This window comes from Equus przewalskii, chromosome 21 (genome assembly GCF_037783145.1).
Source record: "Equus przewalskii isolate Varuska chromosome 21, EquPr2, whole genome shotgun sequence".
NCBI lineage: Eukaryota > Metazoa > Chordata > Mammalia > Perissodactyla > Equidae > Equus > Equus przewalskii.
The window spans coordinates 38839158-38857477 of NC_091851.1; the positions used below are offsets into that span (position 1 = coordinate 38839158).

Below are 18320 nucleotides of genomic sequence, written 5' to 3' on the forward strand. Positions count from 1 at the left end.
CCACATCCCGGGGCCACACGCGCCGTGTCTTGTGCTTTTCCCTGGAGGTCCTAGTGCGCCGCTGCTGGTGAGCCCCTCTTGCTACCACGGGACACGGGCTGCACGCGCCTTGCCACGTCAACTTCTTAGGGTCAGCAACGGCCACGCCAGGTGCCTCTCCCTCCAGGTCCGTGTGCATCACTGCCCCAGAGTCCGCGTGGCCCAGCCGCCCGCACCCCGGCCCAGGCTGGGCGCTCGCAATGGGTCCTGGGCTCCCGGAGTCCCGCACCCGGAGGGCAGGCAGCCGGCCAGGAGCGCCAGCTCGCCTCAGAGTTGGTGGGAGTCGCGCTTTTGCCCAGGTTGGGTTGGAGGGCTCTGCCTGAGAGGGCGCCCCCGCAGAGCCGGCCTCTTAGAGTCGCTTGCCTCGCACCTCCTTTCCTCTTTTCCTTCCAGTCTCTGCCGCTTTTCCCACCATCAGAGATTCAGGAAGGGCTGTGAAGCAGCTCTGCCGTGGGCGACCACGACAGACAAGGACCTGCCCCCTAGAACTCACCTTCTGCTGGGGGAGAGGCAGGACCAGGAACACCCCTAACTGCACAGCTGCAGTCTGTGAGAAGGGCAAGGAAGAAGCCAGAGCGGGGTGGGGGTACAGTGAGGGGCGGGACCACTTTAGATAGGCCTCCGAGGAGGGGGTGTTTACGCTGACCGTGAACGAGAAGAGGGAGCCCGTCTTTGGATGATCTGGGAGAGAGCTTTCCAGGTGGATGGAACAGCAAAGGCAATGGCGGCGAGGTGAGCCAGAGGAGGCACGTTTGAGGCACAGCAGAGATGGGTATTGGGGAGGGTGTGCGGGCTGTGGCCATCCGGTGGTCCCCGGAGCGCACTTTGAGAAACACTGTTAGCTCTAGGTGTTGGGTCAGGTCCCCGCCTTCCTCTCCCCTCTGAAAATTGGCGTTTCTATCTCTTTTCCTTGCTTACTGTCTGTCTTCCAGCTAGACATCAAGCTCCATCGGGGCCAGGGTTAGTGCTCTCCCTCCAGCATCTTCCACGCTGCCAGGCATGGACAGAACAGACCAGGCTTCTGACATAAACGCTGTGGGAACGCTCAGGACAGTGCTATGGGATGGATCTGGTCATCTCAGAGAGACCTGGGGCTTGCTGAAGCCCCAGGGGGAGGATGTGGAGCAGTTCTCAGACTTTATTATGCATCCAAATCCGGGTTCTTTGCAGGACTTGTTAAAACCCAGATGGCAGTCCCCCCCGCCCCCCCGACAAGTTTCTATTCAGTAGGGTTGCTGGGGGGCCCTTAGAACAAGGTCCCTGGTGGTGCTGGTGCTACTGGTCTGGGGATCCCGCTTTGAGAACCACTGATGTTGAAGACTTGAAACTCAACCCTGCTGGGTCTGACTTCAGAGCCCACAGGAGCTGCCAGATCCAGCGGGGCCTCGGGGCCTGACGCCTTGCTTCCTCTTGTGTAGGATCAGCTGGACCTGGTGAGCGCCTCAGGGAAGGGCTGTCCCTGGGGGCTAGGCCTTTCCGAACACTGTGTGCCTCAGTGAAATGTTGGGGTGACCTGTGGATAGAAGACCCCGAAACTTCTGTCTTACTGGTAGAGCCCATCAGTAAGGACGGTCCCTCCCTCCCACCCCCTATCCACCCCCCACATGCACAGACTCACTTGCTGTGCCCAGGAGTTAAATTACTGCCTGGTCTTATCCCCGACTTGTGCTAAACTACGTCCAATAAAATTCTTTTAAATCCTTTTAAGGAATTCCCTCTTCGCAGTTTCTCCCTCCCTTTAAAGGCTTCCAGATTTTCAGCTCTTCCCTTCATATTTTCATTTCCCTCTTGAGAAGCATCCTTCCCGAGCTGTTGTGTGGAAATGGATGCTGATGGTGCCTGTGAGAGTTCCCTGAGAAGACAGGAGCCGTGGATGCTTGCTGAGCACCTACGAGGGCTATTCGTAGACATCAGAGGCACAAACTGGGCCAGTCGGTGGGCTCTGGCTCACAGACCTGTTTTATTGGGCCCTGCTGGGTTAAAATTTTTTTAAAAATTTTGAATTAGTTGCCAATCTTTAAAGATCGGGAGATTTCACATAAATTTTTTTCTTCTGAAACACTGGGAGATGTGGCTGACATCCCTCACGTGAGCAGTGTGCTGGGGCCGGGTCATCCCCTCCCTTGCCTGTGGTTTGGGCCTCAGCCCACATCATGTCACTTAAATTACCAACGGGCCCCTGGAAGCAGGAGCTGCTGACCTCTCATCTTGGTAAATTGTCTAGGGTCACACAGGAAATGGCAAAGCTGGATCTGAACCCAGGGCTGTCTGACCTGAAAGCCCAACTTGTCACTAGAAAACAAGCTGCTCTTAGTTTTGGGGGCAGGAGGAGGATGTGGCCTCCCTGGCCCGGAGGAAATACCTTAAAAGGGAGTCACAGTTAGCGGTTAAAGGACAGGCGTTCCTTCTCATTCATAGCCAACTCTCGGTAAGTCATAAAGTTCTGGGTTGTTTTTCCAGGGCACGAAGGGTTACCCAGAGCTGTCCACGCCGTTTGTCCATTCTTCCCCTTGAGATGAAAAGGCTTAGATTTGCAAGACAACTGGTGAGAGTTAGGAGCTGAGTCTGGGGAGGTGGGAGTGGGGGGGTGATGGTAGGGGTGGGAGTGGGGGGATTTTCTTCCTTAGTTCTCCTGCCGGGGGTCTAACTGGGTGTCCCTGGGCACAGCTTGTAGAAAAACTGCTGCTCGGCAAGGCAAGTCGCGGTGGGGGTGGGTGCATGGGCAGTCCCCTGCCACCTCTCTCGCGCTCTCTCTGCTCCAGGCATTCTGCCTTCTTTCTGTGCCTCCCTCTGCCTGGAATGATCTTCCCATAGGCTTCCACAGAACCGGTTCCTTCAGGTCGCCGTCAATGGTCACCTCAGGACTCCGGGAGCCGGAGCCGGGCGCAGCCAGTGAGGCTGAGGTGTGCAAAGGGACAACTTTCTTTAAGTCTTTATTTTAAAAGTTGGTATTTTGCTCACCATGGATTGGTTTTGCACTAAATTTGATTCTTAAAAAATATCATATCAAAATTTTATTTATCTTGATTCCTGAGCTTTTTGGCGCCTCCTTAAATTTCACCCCCAGGCGAGAGCCCCACCGGCCTCAGTCCAGCCCCAGCTCAGCTCCTGGTCCAGGGTGCTGTGGACTGGGAGTCAGGAGACCTGGCTTCTGGTCCAGCTTGTGCCACTAGACCAGCTGTGTGACTGAATGCATGTACCCTCGGCGCCCTGAGCCGCTCAGCTGCACCATCTCTCCAGGGACGGGCTATTCCTGGCTCTAGTTCTAGAATGATCCAAGACACTCCTTAGAACTCTGATAGGTTGTGTATTGTATGCATCTCCTGGGGGCTTTGGGCCTGTTTTAGGCCTCTGACTCTGGCCATTATGTCACCGGCCTTTCCCCATCCCATGTGAGGTGATCCTCTGTGCAAACACCACATCTTCGTGGCTGCTTTGTGCAATGAGCGTTGATGCCCTTGTCGTTTTCCCCATCCTGGGGGGAGTTTCAGTTTTGGAGGTGTGGTCGTGCCCTTTATTCTTGCTTCTTGCTCTTTGGTTCCAATCACTGGATCATGTGACACACCTTCATTAGGAAGCTTCCCAAATGCCAAGTGCTGAGCAACCACTCAGGATACAAAAGAAACCTGTCCAGCCCTGGAAGAGCTGACGTTCTAGCGAGGGAGCCAGCACATAAGCAGACCCGTGTGCTGAGAGAAGTGTGCCCGGGGTAGAGGACGTCCAGCTCAGTGAAGGTCACCTTGAGAGGACGGTGCACTGTCCTTCCTCCTGGGGGGACCCTGCATCCTGGGGGCTGTCTCCAAGTGCCAGCGGCCCAGAGCAGTGGGCAGTCACCTTCCTAATGGACTCTCCGCCATAGAGAGCTGTGGTGTGACATTTTGCATCCACACTTGAATGGGCGAAGCTCTGAGTTACAGCTTTCAGTTCCTTCTAACTCCCCATCTCCCTCCATCCCTCCTCTGGATTGTGGCTTGTTCCTCAGTTGTTCCTAGTTCTGACAACCCTCAAAACCTGTTTCAAAGTGCACCTCCCTCTTTCAGTTCTCCTCCGCTGCTCCAGCCCTCAGGGGACTCTTCTCTCACTTTTTTTCCAAAGCCTTTATCAACTAATAGACCTTCTGCCTGGAGCTTAATTAAGATCGGTCCAGAGTTTCTTGTTGCTTCAGCAAAGCCGGAATGTAATGGTTCTTGCAGGGAGAGGGCACTTGCCTGGCAGTCAGTAACAGCTGGGAGGGCTCTGCTCCTCCACTCAGAGGGTACAAACAGATGTATCTGGCTAGCCTTCTGTGTTTTAAAAATAATGAATTATGTGCCAATACTTGAAAATCAGGAGATCTCAAATAAAACTCTGGGTTTTCGGCTTCCCTTGAAAACTTAGAAGGTGTGCCAACCCTGAGCCTACATTCCTCCCTGGCAAAAATTGGCTAGATCTGGTAGCACCTTTTTCCTTAAGTGGGGCATGGGTCTTCCAGTTTGCCACAATCCCCACTACTCCTTAATGTCTAACATTAGGCTCCCTTTACTTATCTACTTTACCTTCCTGGCCCCTAGAGGATTTTGAGATTTTAATCCCTTCTAACTTTTTTCTTTAAGAGGGTAGACAGCTCATCAGAGCACTATGCACTGGCTGATGCTTAGCATGGCCCAAAGGGAGGCTGGGCATCACTCTGAAAATTGTTGGGGAGGTGGGGAGGGGACACTTAGGAGGGTGCTTGCTGTGAATCAGTCTGAAGAGTCTTAGTATCAACGAACTCCAGTGTTGGAACTTGGCTGCTACCATGCTGCTTTACCTGGACATGTAGAGATATACTTAGTGTGAACATAAAACAATAAATTTATAAAAATTAACTAACTTATCAAGAGCACTTACTATGTGCCAGATACTGTTCTCAGATTTTTACGTTTAATTTCACAATAACCCTGTGTGGTCATCACTGTTACTTCTCCCATTTTAGAGACAAGGGACCTGAGACGCAGGTAGGTAACTTGCTCGGGAATGCACAGCCAGAAAACAAGAGGCTGCAATTGCACCAGACACAGAATGCCTGGAACCTGGATTTTACCAGGATTGGAGGTACCGGCAGGTGATGGGTTTTTCTATTGTTGTCTTCTCTGCATCATCCATTTCCTGGGGCTGTAATCTGTTTCCCTCCTGCCAGGAGGCTGTGAAGTTTGAGGCTTCCTTCCCTTGGCACCGGGCTGAAGTTAGCTGGCCCCCAGCTCTGCTACTGTAGGCTCTTTGATCTGGAGACACACTGGACTACACGGCTTCAGCAAGAGGAGGACAGGGGAGGGCTGGGGCAAGAAAGCAGGGGCTTTGCCAGCCCAGACCAGGTCCCCTCAGACAGCCCAGGGATCCCAGAAGTGCAGGGCCCACCTGCCAGCCCCTGGGCATGAGCTCGTAGCCCCTGTGTCCCCACGTCTGAGGTCAGCGCCCGGATGCTGAGCTCCGAGCATCCGTCTTGCTGCAATGGAAGATTTGAATCCCCTTGTCGTCACTTTGCATTGCTTCTGGGCTGTGTTCCCTCTTATTTCATTTTCGTCTGAAATCCTGAGCTCACCCTCCTCGGCAGCTGACGGGCCCATTTATTTCCAAGGCTGCAGCCAGTCGGAGGGCTGCCGACAGCTCTGCGGAGCGCTCTGGGTTTGCGCCACCTCGTTTTGTTCCTGCAGACAGGGCTGGGAGACCAGAGAACATCTTCATTTTGCAGCAGCAAAGCTGTCAGAGCCTTCAGCCTCAGCCCTCATCCTCTTGGGCCTGAGATGCATTTGGTTTGCCCTAGAGGGCACTGCCCCGGTTGACTCTGTCCCTTGGTCTTTCGTCCTTTTGGACTCAAAACCTTGAGAGCGTGCAGCCTGTGCTTTGCAAATGTCCTGTCAAATGCCCCTGATTTGTCACAGTTGGAACAGCTCCTAGAGATCGTGTTGTCAGATCTTCTCGCAGTGTTCAGATAATGAAACAAAGCCCAGAGAGGGCAAGAGACTCATGGGGAATTGCACAGCAAGTGAGAGGCAGAACAAAACTGACAGGCTCCGGCCCCAGCCATTTCACATTATTCCAGTCCACCTCTTCAGAATCTCAGAAGGCCAGCCTCAAGGGACTCCCCTCACGAGGCATCATCTACCTGCAAGGCTCCTCCGCCAGCACTTCAGGGCACTGCTGCTCCTCCCCTTCCGGCCTCAGCTCAGATGTCCCCTCCTCAGGGAGGCCCGCCCCTCCTGCCTTGTCTGAAGCACCCTCCAGTCACTCTCCATCACATTCTCTGACATCCTCCATTGTTTTGTCCTCAGAGCTCTGATCAGTACCTGCAAAGATCTCCTATCAGAGTTTAATTTGCATTTTTGTTGTCGCTCCCACCAGAATGCGAGCTCCATCTCCCACCAGAATGCGAGCTCCACCAGGCAGTGACCGCGTCTGTGTCTGTCTCACTCGCCTCAACCTCTCCAGTAACCTCGCCAGTACCGGCACACAGAGGCACCCCGCATGTCTGCGCATGTGGAGTGAAGGGATGAAGGGATTTCAGGGACTTCCAATGGTCCCTAAACAAGAGCACAGTTTTCAGTAAGGAATGCAGATTTAAATGTCTGTGGGATCACTTTCATTTGCTTTAGATAAGATAGATAAGATTTTATTTGTGGAAACAAAGTCTACTCCTAAAGATGCTCCGAGACCATATGTCTAGTGCCCCTTTTATTGGCGCATGTGACCCTGTTTGCTGAGCTCCGGGTCTGTGCTCTGCCCTGTGACAGGCACCGGACACGCAGAGGTGAGGAGAAGCAGGGGGAGCCAGGATTCTTCTCAAACCGGCTTAAATGCAAAGAAGAATCGATTGGTTTGCTTGGTCAAAAAGTCTAGGGGTTGGTCTGCCCGACTGCAAAGCCCGTGTTCTTTAAACACGGCTTTAGCAAATTGTGGTATAATTTAAACAGAGTGAAACGCACAGATCTCCATATACCTATCAAGGTACAGAGCATTTCCGGGACCCCAGGAAGTTCCTTCCTCTTCCAGTTAAGCCCCCTTCCCTGGCCCTGTCATCCCAGGGGCGACCCCTGTTCCAGTTTCTTTCAGCACAGATCCACTTTGCGTCTTCTGGAATTTCACGCGAATGGAAGCTTACGGAGCGTCCTCTTTGGCGTCTGCCTTCTTTTCCTCAGCATCAAGCTCCACGCTCAGCATCCGTGTTGTGAGTGTCAGTGCTTCATTCCTTTTCACTGCCTGGTTGTGTTCCGTTGTACAGATGCACTGCATTTGTTTCTCCATTCATCTGTTGATGGACATGTGGGTCGTTTCCAGTTATGGGCTACTGTGGGTAAAGCTGCTATGAACATTCTTGGTGGACGTGTGCACTCGTTTTTAGGAAATTCCTAGGAGCAAACTTGCGGGGTGAAAACCTCATGTCCTCAATTAAAATGATACACCACCTCCCTGTGCTGGAGTCTTCTGTCTGTAGGTGTGATTGAAGCCTGGCTGTGAGCTGTGTGAGGGCACAGACCATTATTATTTGAAGCATTGTGCTTAGTAGCTGGTCCCCCCCAGGATAGATGGATGGGTGGAGGGGTGAATCTTTTTTGGATTGAGAGTTGTCTGGAGACCATTCTCCTGGGTGTCTTGTGTTTCTACACATCTTGCAAGCAAAGGCACAAACTGCCTTCCTTCAGACTATATTTTAGAGGATGTTCATGCAGTGAATAGTCTTGGAAGATAGAGATAGTGTCTTTCTCCAGAGCAAAGGGCAGGCATATTTACTGTCCATGATAAAAGATTTGGGTTTCTAAATACTATTCAGACTTAAAGAGAAAGGAAATTCTGACGCATGCAATGCTATAGATGAACCTTGCGGACATTATACTAAGTGAAATAAGCCAGTCACAAAAAAAGACAAATACTGTCTGAGTCCACTTGTAGGAGGTACTTAGAGTAGTCAGATTCGTAGGAGCAGAAGGTAGAATGGTGGCTGCCAGAGGCGGGGGAGTGGGGAGGGGAGTGGGAAGTTATTTAGTGGGAACTGTTTCATCCTGCAAGAGTTTGGATGGAAAAGTTCTGGAGATCTGTTGCACAACAATGAGAATATGCTTAACTCTACTGAACTGCACACTGAGAAATGGTTAAGACGGTAGATTTTGCGTTGTATGTTTTTACCACACACACACACACACACACACACACACGATTTGGGTTTCCAGGGCTCAGGATTCCTTTCCCGTAATGCAACTCATTACATGTCTTTGCACTGCTCTGTGGGAATCGGGGTTTGGGGAACTTGTGCAAGAAAATGTTGATGCTCTGGCTACTGCTATGGCTGTAAGTAATAACCGTCCTTTGTCTCTGACCCAGGAGTCTCCTGTCTTCTGCCGGCATCCATAAAACTGCGGTGGGCTCACTTGCTAGCTTGCAGGTAGGGTAGATCTCAGACCCTTCTCAGTTCTTGACGAAAGCGATCTCTGTATTTTTTTCCTTGCAGCACTTTGACAACTGTAGTTAAATACTTATCCTTAAGTATCTTGATGTACTTGTCTGCCTCACTAACCCCTGTGTTCTCTGGTTCACAGCTTTATTCCCAGGGTCTTGCACAGTGCACAGTAGCACACACAGATGCTCAATAAACATTTGTAGAGTGAATGACTGGATGGTTGAGAGAATGAATTCTTGTTGCCTTGGTCCCACTGTCTCTTCCTCAAGAAGCAATCGTGGAACCGAATGTCTGGCTTGTTGTCCCAGCTATTTGCAGGCAAGCTCCTGGGAGCCGTCTCTGCTTTGTGCTGGGCTGGCTCTCATCTTCCTCCTCATCCTCCCCACCCCCCCCCCCCGCCCCCCGTGCTTCTCCTACACAAGTGCTGCTGAGAGCACTTCAAGTGGAGGGAAGTTCCTCTCCTTTTCATCTGCCAGCTGCTTGCTTGAGGTCAAGGATCTCCCTCTCCACTTTACAGAAGAGGAAACAGGCCCCAGAGGTGAAGCTCTCATGTATCTCTTGCCCTGGGTTTGGCCATTTGCCATCCAGTCTCAGACGGGGCCAGGTGCTGGGGCTTTTGCCCTCATAGCCCACCAGCCCCTGGATATCAAGAGGGTGGGATGTGGGTGGAACGCAGAAGTATCTCAAACTATTGACGACAGAGTTGACCCACAGCAGCAGTTCAGTTAGTGCTCAGCAGAGTCCTGGCTTTAGATGGACATCATCCTGCTGGGGGATCCTTGGGGGCCTCTGAGCGGCTGCCAGTGGAAGGCCCTTGTTTGGCTCTGAACAGTTCAGGGGGTTACTTACTTGCTGGCAGGGGGTCTGCAAGGGTGGGCTGAGCTTCCAGAGCTCTCGATGCTGACTTGAATCCTGTTCTTGGTCCTGCCAAGTCCAGTCCCCTCGGTCGCCCAGTCTCTTCCAGCCACGCCTGGGATGGGGGTCTCTGGCAATCTCTCTGTTCTCTTTTTATATCATTATTATGGCGTACACTTAATGCCTGTTTCCCTTGGCGCCTCCCATTTATTTTCAAGAGCTTCCTTTGAAGTAAGAAAAAAAAAGGAATGTTATCAATTTCTCCTTTCATTTCTGCTGAAACAATTTTAATTCTCTCCCACTTGGTGTGGATCCCTCTGATTTATCAGGGCAGAGTCTTGTACAGGAAGGATGGGTGGAGAAGGCAATGAGAGCACAAAGACTTATATTTCAAGATAGTGCGTTGTGGCATTTAGAAACTGTGGGGTAGATTCAGGGCTGAATTGGGGCTCCCAGGCTAATGCTTTTCTCAGTACTTCAGGTTACATCTCTGGTCAAGTCAGTGACTGTTTATTAAGCACCTACTGTGTGCCAAATGCTTTGTTGACTCACGGACCCTGAGTGCTTAAAAGCTATGCTTTCTTCTCAGTGGTAGAGCTGTAGGTCTTGCATCTCCTTTCATATGGACTGGAATGAAAACTCTTTTGGGGAAAAGGAAAAAATTAGCTTTCAGTGGTGGTAATAGTTTGTGCGTTCATCAATCCACACATTTATTCATTTTTAAACATTCGTTGAGCACCTGCTGTGTGCCAAGCCTTCTACTTGATCTTGGGGATATGGCCTTGGCCGTGACAGGGAGGGTCTCTGTCTTCATGCACTTTAAATATTCTTGTGTAGAGAGGCAATAAACAAAGACACACGTAAGGACAGACAATGATAAACAAAGGGAGGAAAAGTAAAGGGAGTGAAGGTTTAAGAGCGATGGAGGCAGCTCTGGGAAAGTGACGTCCAGGGCTGAGTACGCTCAACTCATTCAGTAATCGCTTCTCGAAGGGCTCAGAGCTGAGTCGCAGATCCTTCCTCCAGGCAGCTTGTCTCTCACGCTATTTTTCTACTAGTAACGGATTCGCTGGGCTGAGCCATGGCTGCCCTCCCCTCTTCTCTTTGGCTCCTGCCCCACCTACGCTGCCTTAAATCCAGTCCATTCCCTGGGGCCATCCATCCCTTTGTGCCCTGGGCCATCCCTTGAGCATGTGGTCTAGCTGCTTTGCTATTGCTCCAACACAACAGGTGTCTGGAAAGTTCTTCCCCAAGATATCTGCACGGCTTGATCATTCACTTGTTCTTAGGTCTTTGCTCAAATGCCACCTTCAAGGGGAAGTCTTTCCTGGGCCCCCTATTTAAAATTGCAACAACCCCACTTCTACTCCAGACCTCTCCATCCTCCATTTTGTTTTCTTTTTCTCCTAATGAGAGCACTTGAGAGGACCGATGACCTTCAGTTGAGGGACCCAGGCAGCCTGCGGCAATGGTGCTCTCCTCCGTCCATCTTGCTGAGGCTCCCAATTGGCCTTGCCCAATCAGAAGATGGAGGCAAGTACAAGTCAGCCTCCAAGGGCACGGAGAAGGGCAGAGAAAGTGATCCAGAGTGGGGCTGGCCTTTAAACTCTTGTTTGAAGCCCTAGGGTTTTACTAAAGTGTTCTGGGGCTATCACGGTGGGCTAGGGGTGACCCAGTGGACTGGACTTTGATCAGACCGTTAACATTCCCACAGGCGTGTGTGTGGTGGCGAGAAGGCGGAGAATGACAAGGCCTGAACTTGAACTTCAGCTCCCGCACTTACCAGGTGTGTGACTTTGGACATATCACCACACCCTCTGAGGCCAGATACTCATCTGTTAAATGCAGCTAAAAATCCCTGCTCTGCATCCTCTCTGGAAGATTGTGAAGATTCCAGGAGTTTCAGGACGTGGAAATGCTTTGCAAACAGCAGATAAAACTTGGATAAAACTGGTTGTTTTAATCTCAGCCACCAGTGCGTGTTTCCACTGTTGACTCAGAAATTCCAAGTCTAGACGCAGAACGGGTAACTGGTCGCCATGAAGACCTGGGGATGACAGGGGTTTCCAGCCCAACCGATGTACTTAAATTGGCTTCTGATGGAAAAATCCTGAAGATCCCAGGCGTGGGTGGCTGTTCTGTTACCCATCAGGACGCAAGGTACCCAGTTGTTGCTGGGGGCCTAAGACAAGGTCTTGATTCCAGCTTCATAAATGCTTCAAGGAGCGATCTGTTATCCCTCGTTCCTCCCTGCCTCCCGCCAAAGGGAGCTCTCTCCGAGGGTGAGGGGGGATGGCAGCATCGTGGCCCCGGCGGTGTGCTTCCTGTAAAGCAGTAGGAAACTGCAGACCCTCCTGTCTTGTTTGGGGGCTCAGGCGCCATTCTACAGCAGACAGGAGACACCCCGCGGCGGGAGCCCTGTAGCCCTGGCTCTGGGGAAAGCAGAGGACACCACCTGTGTCGCCAAGGCATTTAGCCACGGAGAGGGCATCTCTTTAGTGATCTGGGCTGGAGCCCAGCATGAGGTTGGCTGGTGGGCACGGCGTGGCTCCTTGCTGTGAGCTGGCATTCAGGGCCGAGCACAGTGCCATGTACCGGGCGCAGGGTTAGAGGTGGTTCTCAGCCACCGCCTTGCCTGCTGTCGGTCTCGGGCTTTGAAGAGTCAAGAACCGGATTGGTTCTTGGGGGTGGGGAAGAGGCCCTCTTCTTTTTGTTTGGCAGCTTCCACTCCGTTCTCATTTCCAGCGATGGGGTACCGAGGTTCAGTGGCTGGAACTCTAGCCTGGGCAAAGGGACCCTGAGCATTTGTCTCAGCTCCTCCCCTCCCTGATATCATACCTTTGGACAAATTGTTTCCCTTTCTCGGCCACAGTTTACCCATCCTTAAATGAGGGACTTTTTCTGTGATATGAGATGTTTCTTCCAATTTGAATATCTTGTGTTTCTAGGCAGGGTTTCTCAACCTGGGCACTATGGACATTTGGGTCAGGATCATTCTCTGTGCTGGGGGCTGTCCCGGGCATTGTAGGATGTTTAGCAGCATCCCTGGCCCCCGCCCACTAGATGCCAATAGCACCCGCCCTGAAAGTTTCGACAAACAAAAATGATTCCAATGAAAAATAGCAACGAAAATCCTCTGGGGATCAAAACTGTGTCTGTTGAGAACTACTGATTCAGGGTGTAGGCTAAAGATTTTGCAGTTGTGGGAAGTGTTTCCCCGGGTCTTACTCTGGAGGGTAAATTATTGTCGTTATTGTTGTTATTGGCTATTCAACACACGCAGATATATATATGTTCATGTAGATACATATCTATACGTATGCTTCCATCCTCACATCAACTTCTTCCCTCTTGTGTCCATGTCTCTGTGTCCTGATCTCCCTTTCCTTCCTCCTACAAAGACACTAGCTTTAGGACCCGCTCTAATCTGGTGTGACCTCATCTTACCTTGGTTACATTGGCAAAGACCCTATTTCCAAATAAGGCCACCTTCACAGGTACCAGGGATCAGGACTTGAACAGATCTTTCTGGGGGACGCAATTCAACCGAGTACCAAGGCCAGGACTGAACAGCCATGGCCAAGGGGGAACGAGATGAAGTCCCGCTGCTCTGTGAGAATCACGCCCACTTTCTGATGTAACAGCCCCAGGAAGGGCATCTTCAATTCCAGTTCCACGGTTCCAGCAGCTCCGGTGCACACACCCTCAGCCCTCCTGTCTCTCTCCCTCTGTCGAGTTCGTCCAGCAAAACCCTGACCCTGATTCCATCCCGCCGTCCAGAGCCACACCCAAGCTGGACAGTGCCGGATAAAAACACACAACTGTGTCGAGGGTCTCTTTACATTTTTGCGTACAAACCTTAAGTGGACCCTCGGCAGCGCCCAACAGTCCCATTCCACCTCCTCGGTCCCGTCATTCTCCTGCTCAGGAGTACTATTTTCCATTCTCTCCTCCTTCCTCAGCCTTCAGCACGCTCTCGCCCTGCTTCCTCTCAGCGGAGGACGTGGCTTCTGATTTCACTGAGAAAACGGAAGCACTCAGAAGAGAACTGTTTGCTTGCCCTCAGCATACCTGCGTCCATAGTCACATCCTCCACCTTTTTCTCCACTCCACCTACATCCAAGCTTGCTTGTGTCCTGGAACCCACCCCTTTGCTGGAGGATTTCATTCCTGCATTTATCTCCTCTCCATCTCTTGCGTTGTCTCCCTGAAACCCACAGTATCAAAATGAAAACCTCTGCCTATATCCCTTGCCGCCTCTAACCACCATCCCAGTTTCGTGCTTCCCTTGACAGGGACCCCCTTGAGTTGTACGTACCCAAGTTTCCAGTTCCTTCCCTGCCCGTTGCCTTTTGACCACGCCACCGAATCTGCTCAAGAGAATTGCCAACAGTCTCCATCTTGCTAAATCCAGTGGTCCCTTCTCAGTCACCTCCTTACTCAAACTCTCAGCAGCATTCGACACAGTCGATCTTGCCCTTGAATACATTCTTCTTGGCTGTGGGGACCTTCGACGCTCCTGGCTCTCCCCCGGCTCCCTGGCTGCACCTCCGCAGCCCTCCTGGCAGCCCATCCTCTTCCTCCTGACTCCTGAAGGTTGGAGTAAACCACAGCCTCCTTTGCCTTTTGTCTCTCTCCTGCCCCACATCCACGTACAGCCCTGAAGTGACCATGTTCAGCCCGAAGTCTTAGAAGACCACCTATATTTGGACGAGTCCTAAATTTACGTCTACAGCATTGATTCTCTTTTGATGTCCAGACTCATTTGTGTACCTCACAATTCAACAACTCTGCTTAGATGTCGCGGAGTACCACTGGTCCCCACCTCCTCCCGCAGGTCACTCCTGCCCGTCTTCTCCTCACGTTAATGTTGTGAGCCTAAAATCCTAGGAGTCATCCTCGCTTTCTCCCCTCCCCCATCCCATATCCAGTCCATCAACCAGTCATATTGGTTCTCCTTTCAAAAAATCCAGAATCTAGCTTCTCATTGCTCCACTGGCCCCTCAATCCAGACCACCATCACGTTCTGCCTGGAGGAATGTAGCAGCCTCTCAGCTGGCCGCCCTGTGGCCTTTCTCCCCTCCTACAAGTCACTCTCCTCCCTGAAGATGGAGGCATCTTCTGAAACCTGATTCATAGCATGTCATCTGCCTGCTTAAAATCCTTCATTGCATCTAGAAAAAAAATCCAGGTTCCTTCCCGGGTGTCTGGTGGGGTCCTGCCTCCCTCTCCATCCTTCTCTGGTCACTCTCTGCCTGTCCAGCACACCACATGGGACTTCCTTCTTCGCCTTGAACAGGCTCAGGGCTCTGGCCCTCAGCGCTCCCTCTAAGACCTTCCATGGCTGCCTCTTTTCTGTTCTTTGTGTCTCAGCTCAAATATCATCTCCCAGCAGAGGCCTTTCCTGGTGGTGACCACTAGTAGTCTTTGAAGCTTCTTCAATTTCTGTCATGACAAGATGTCCCAGACTCGTCTTGTGTATTTCCTGCTCCAGACCTAGAATCAGTCATTTCTCTAAGGGGCTCTGGTTCCTTTATTGGGAAATGACACCTGGAGACCATGATCCAGGCACCAGGGTGCTCGTTGTATGAGGTTGGTCATTGCTGCCAGGTCTTTTCAGAAGATAGAGTCAGGAAATGTTACTTTAAAATATTACTTTAAAAAATAGACAGGGCCTGGCCCTGTGGCTGAGTGGTTAAAGTTTCACACTCTCCTTCAGTGGGCCAGGTTCATGGGTTCGGATCCTGGGGGTGGACCCACTTCATTCACTAGCCATGCTGTGCAGGTGTCCCACATACAAAAAAATAGAGGAAGATTGGCACAGATGTTAGCTCAGGGCTAATCTTCCTCAAGCAAAAACAAACATACACATAAAAAACGGCCAGCCCCAGTGGCCTAGTGGTTAAGTCCAGCACGTTCTGCCTTGGAGGCCCGGGTTTGGTTCCCAGGCGTGAACCTACACCACTCCTCTATCAGTGTCCATGCTGTGGGGGCATCGCACGTACAAAACAGAGGAAGATTGGCAACAGATGTTAGCTCAGGGCCAATCTTCCTCAGCAAAAAAACCCAAAACATACAAATAAGTTGTGATTTCTTACTTCAAATTCACAACTACCGAGTTTTTGCTTGACGTTGTTAATTTTCCATTGTCTTTCTTCTCTTGTGCCAAAAACCTCATTCTTTCAACAAAAACATAATTACTCATCTTCTTTATCCCGTTACACACACACCCAGCCTCACAATCGCAACACTGACATTCTTCTCAACAATATGATTACTAAAAACAGTTTAAGATTCACTTGCAGTCCTTTTTGTCCTTAGAATAAGAGAAGTCAAAATACTGTAGTTTCAAGTCACCCAGCTTTCTTCGTCTCTGGGTGGCTGTGCCACCAACTGTGTCCACAGGGCCTTTTGCTTCAATTTGTTTTCATTTTTTGGGGATTGCTTTGTGAAAACTTAACTTTGTTTATAAGTATGTAAAACATTTGTATGGTTCCTGTAGTAGGCTGAATAACTCACCCCCCAGCACCCAATAAAGAGGTCCACTTTCTGATCCCTGGAACCTGTGAATATGTCGCCTTATGTGGCAAAAGGGACTTTGCTGATGGGAGTAAGGATCTTGAGATGGGAGATTATCCTCGCTAATCCAGGTGGCCCCTACGTAGTCGTACGGGTCCTTAGAGGACAGAAGCAGGAGTGTCAGAGTCAGGGAGAAAAAGTGATAATGGGAACTGAGGTCAGAGAGGAGGGAAGACGTTACCTTGACAGCTTTGAAGATGGAGATGGGACCCGCAAGCCAAGGAACGCACACGGCCTCTAGAAGCCTGGGCATGGAGCTCCTTGGAGCCTCCAGAAGGAACACAGGCCTAACAGCACCCTGATTTCAGCCTGGAGAGACCCGTTTTGGACTTTGATCTTCAGAACTGCAAGAGAATAAATTTGCATTGTTTTAAGCCGCAGAACTCGTGGTAATTTGTAACTGCAGACATAGGAAACTCACACACTTCCAAAAACCAGCTCTAACGTTTATTCCTGCCACCTCCACCCTATTCCACCCTTCCCCTGTGTTCTAGAGGTCAGTCACAGCAGGATGTGGAGGCAGCCCTCATTCCCTTTAATGGCTGTATAGAAGTCCATCGTGTGCACGTAACGTCTGTTATTTATTGGTCTCCTTTTGGTGAACACTGGATTAATTTTAGTCTTGCGAATGCAAATAATGCTGCAGTGCATATATCCTCTCATATTTTTGCCAGCTCCTCTTTGGGATAGCTTCCTAGGAGAATCGCTGGATCAAAGGATAGATGCATATGTAATTTTGCAGATATTGTCAAGGCCCTCCACGGGGTTGTAGCATTTTGCATCACTGCCTACAACGTATGAAAGAGCTGCTTTCCCCCAAATCTTGTCAAAATTTCGGATTTTAGCCAATCTGATGGTGGAGAGGTGGTTTACCGATGTCATTTTCATTTGCGTCTTCTTATTATGAACGAGGGTGAGCATCTTTTTGTATGGTCAGCAGACATTTGCATTTCTTTTTTTGGGAATTGTTCAATAATATTTTTATGGAATAAACTGAGTGAATGAGTGAGTAAACATATCAGAATATCCAGGAACAAGATGAGCCCTTGGAGGCAGGCTTCTTACTTTCCTATTTCTTTGTTTTCAGCCACCACCACTCCGTCAGACAGCTGGTGTCTCACCGGGCCCCTCACCGGTGCTGAGTAAGCATTAATTTCACCACGCCAGAAAGTTGAATCTGAGAGCACATCCTTTCAATAGAGGTAACAGCAAGAGCAGGCTTGTGAGTAGGAGCGATCGGTGAAGACTGAAACGCCCGGGTCGCTGCACGTGCCTGGGGCCGGGGAGCTGAGCAGCAGCCAAAGGCAGGGACACACACTCGCTCCTGCGTCGCAGCTGCGGTAGCTGCAGCCTCAGCTGGGACGCATCTGGCTGCAAATCAACAAGAGATTCCCGTGCCCACTGCGTTTTATCCCCACGGCTGTTCTACCTCCAGCTCTGCGTTCGGGAATGGAGCCAGAGCCGTCGGAAGGGATGGGCAGGCTGCCACAGCCGGAAGATGGCGGGTTTTGAGTGTGTGGCGCAGGGTCCAAATGCCGGCTCCGTCACTCTGCGCTCTGAGAGGACATGGGTGAGTCATTTAAGCTGCTCTGGGTCTCAGATGCTTCACGGAAAACCAGGATCATTGTACCTTCAGCATCGTTTTTTATAAAAACGAAGGTGTGAAATTGTATGGGTGAGGTACATGGTATCTGGCAGCTGTGGTTATGCCAAGGAGGGTCATTGATTGCTGCATACACAGCATACACTAGGCCTGGCGCTTTGAGTTTTCACGTGTGATCACGTGTATCCCTCACAGCAAGCCTGTGAGGGATTTCCACTCTCCTTCTTCTTACTCGAGTGAGGAAATTGAGGGGCAGAGCCCAGGCCATGGCCCAAGGTCTCAGAGCTCCTGCGTGGCCCAGGAGGGAGACGAACCCAGGCCAATTGCCACCCGAGCAAGGTGCTTCCCTGCCTTGCTGTCGGCAGACTCTGCGGACCACACCCGGGGCCTCCCCCAGAGGCCGGTGACCCAGACCTAGCTGCTCAAAGGACTGTGCCCCTTGTGGTGGGCGGTCTGCTGGACCGACTGTGTAGTTTGCAGGGTCCAGTGCACAGGGAAAATGCAGGGCCCTTGTTCAGAAAACATTAAGAATTTCTGGATGGTGACAGCAGAGCATTCAACCAAGCACAGAGCCCTTCTGAACAGGGGCCCACAGGTCGTAGGCCCAGGCAGCCGGCCCCAGTGGTCTTCACTGGGCTGTGCCTCCCAGGAGACTGGGGGCACGCTGTGGGCTCCCTCTGAATGTCTTGTCAGCCTCCTAACTTCTCTGAAGACCCAAAGGAAACCCCGAGATATGCTAAGCAGGCCCAACACAAACCCTGAAAATCTTCCTGGCTGCACTTAGCTCCAGCAAGAATATGACTGGATCCACATGAAATGGTTACTTGTGACTCA

General features: G+C 51.1%; 1 long non-coding RNA gene across 4 annotated transcripts; it reads left to right on the plus strand.

Annotated features, from left to right (window-relative positions):
* Positions 1-149: 149 nt before the first annotated feature.
* Positions 150-11531, plus strand: LOC139078277 (uncharacterized). 4 transcript variants are annotated; one of them, XR_011531182.1, is made up of 8 exons: positions 150-771; positions 2500-2584; positions 4994-5112; positions 6400-6600; positions 7098-7222; positions 8374-8434; positions 8589-10837; positions 11019-11531. It is a non-coding gene; the product is annotated as an uncharacterized lncRNA (long non-coding RNA). The 4 variants fall into 4 exon arrangements; XR_011531179.1 differs by having other exon boundaries at positions 159-771; positions 4994-5122; XR_011531180.1 differs by lacking the exons at positions 150-771; positions 2500-2584 and adding an exon at positions 1811-2467 and having other exon boundaries at positions 4994-5122.
* The last annotated feature ends 6789 nt before the right edge of the window (positions 11532-18320 follow it).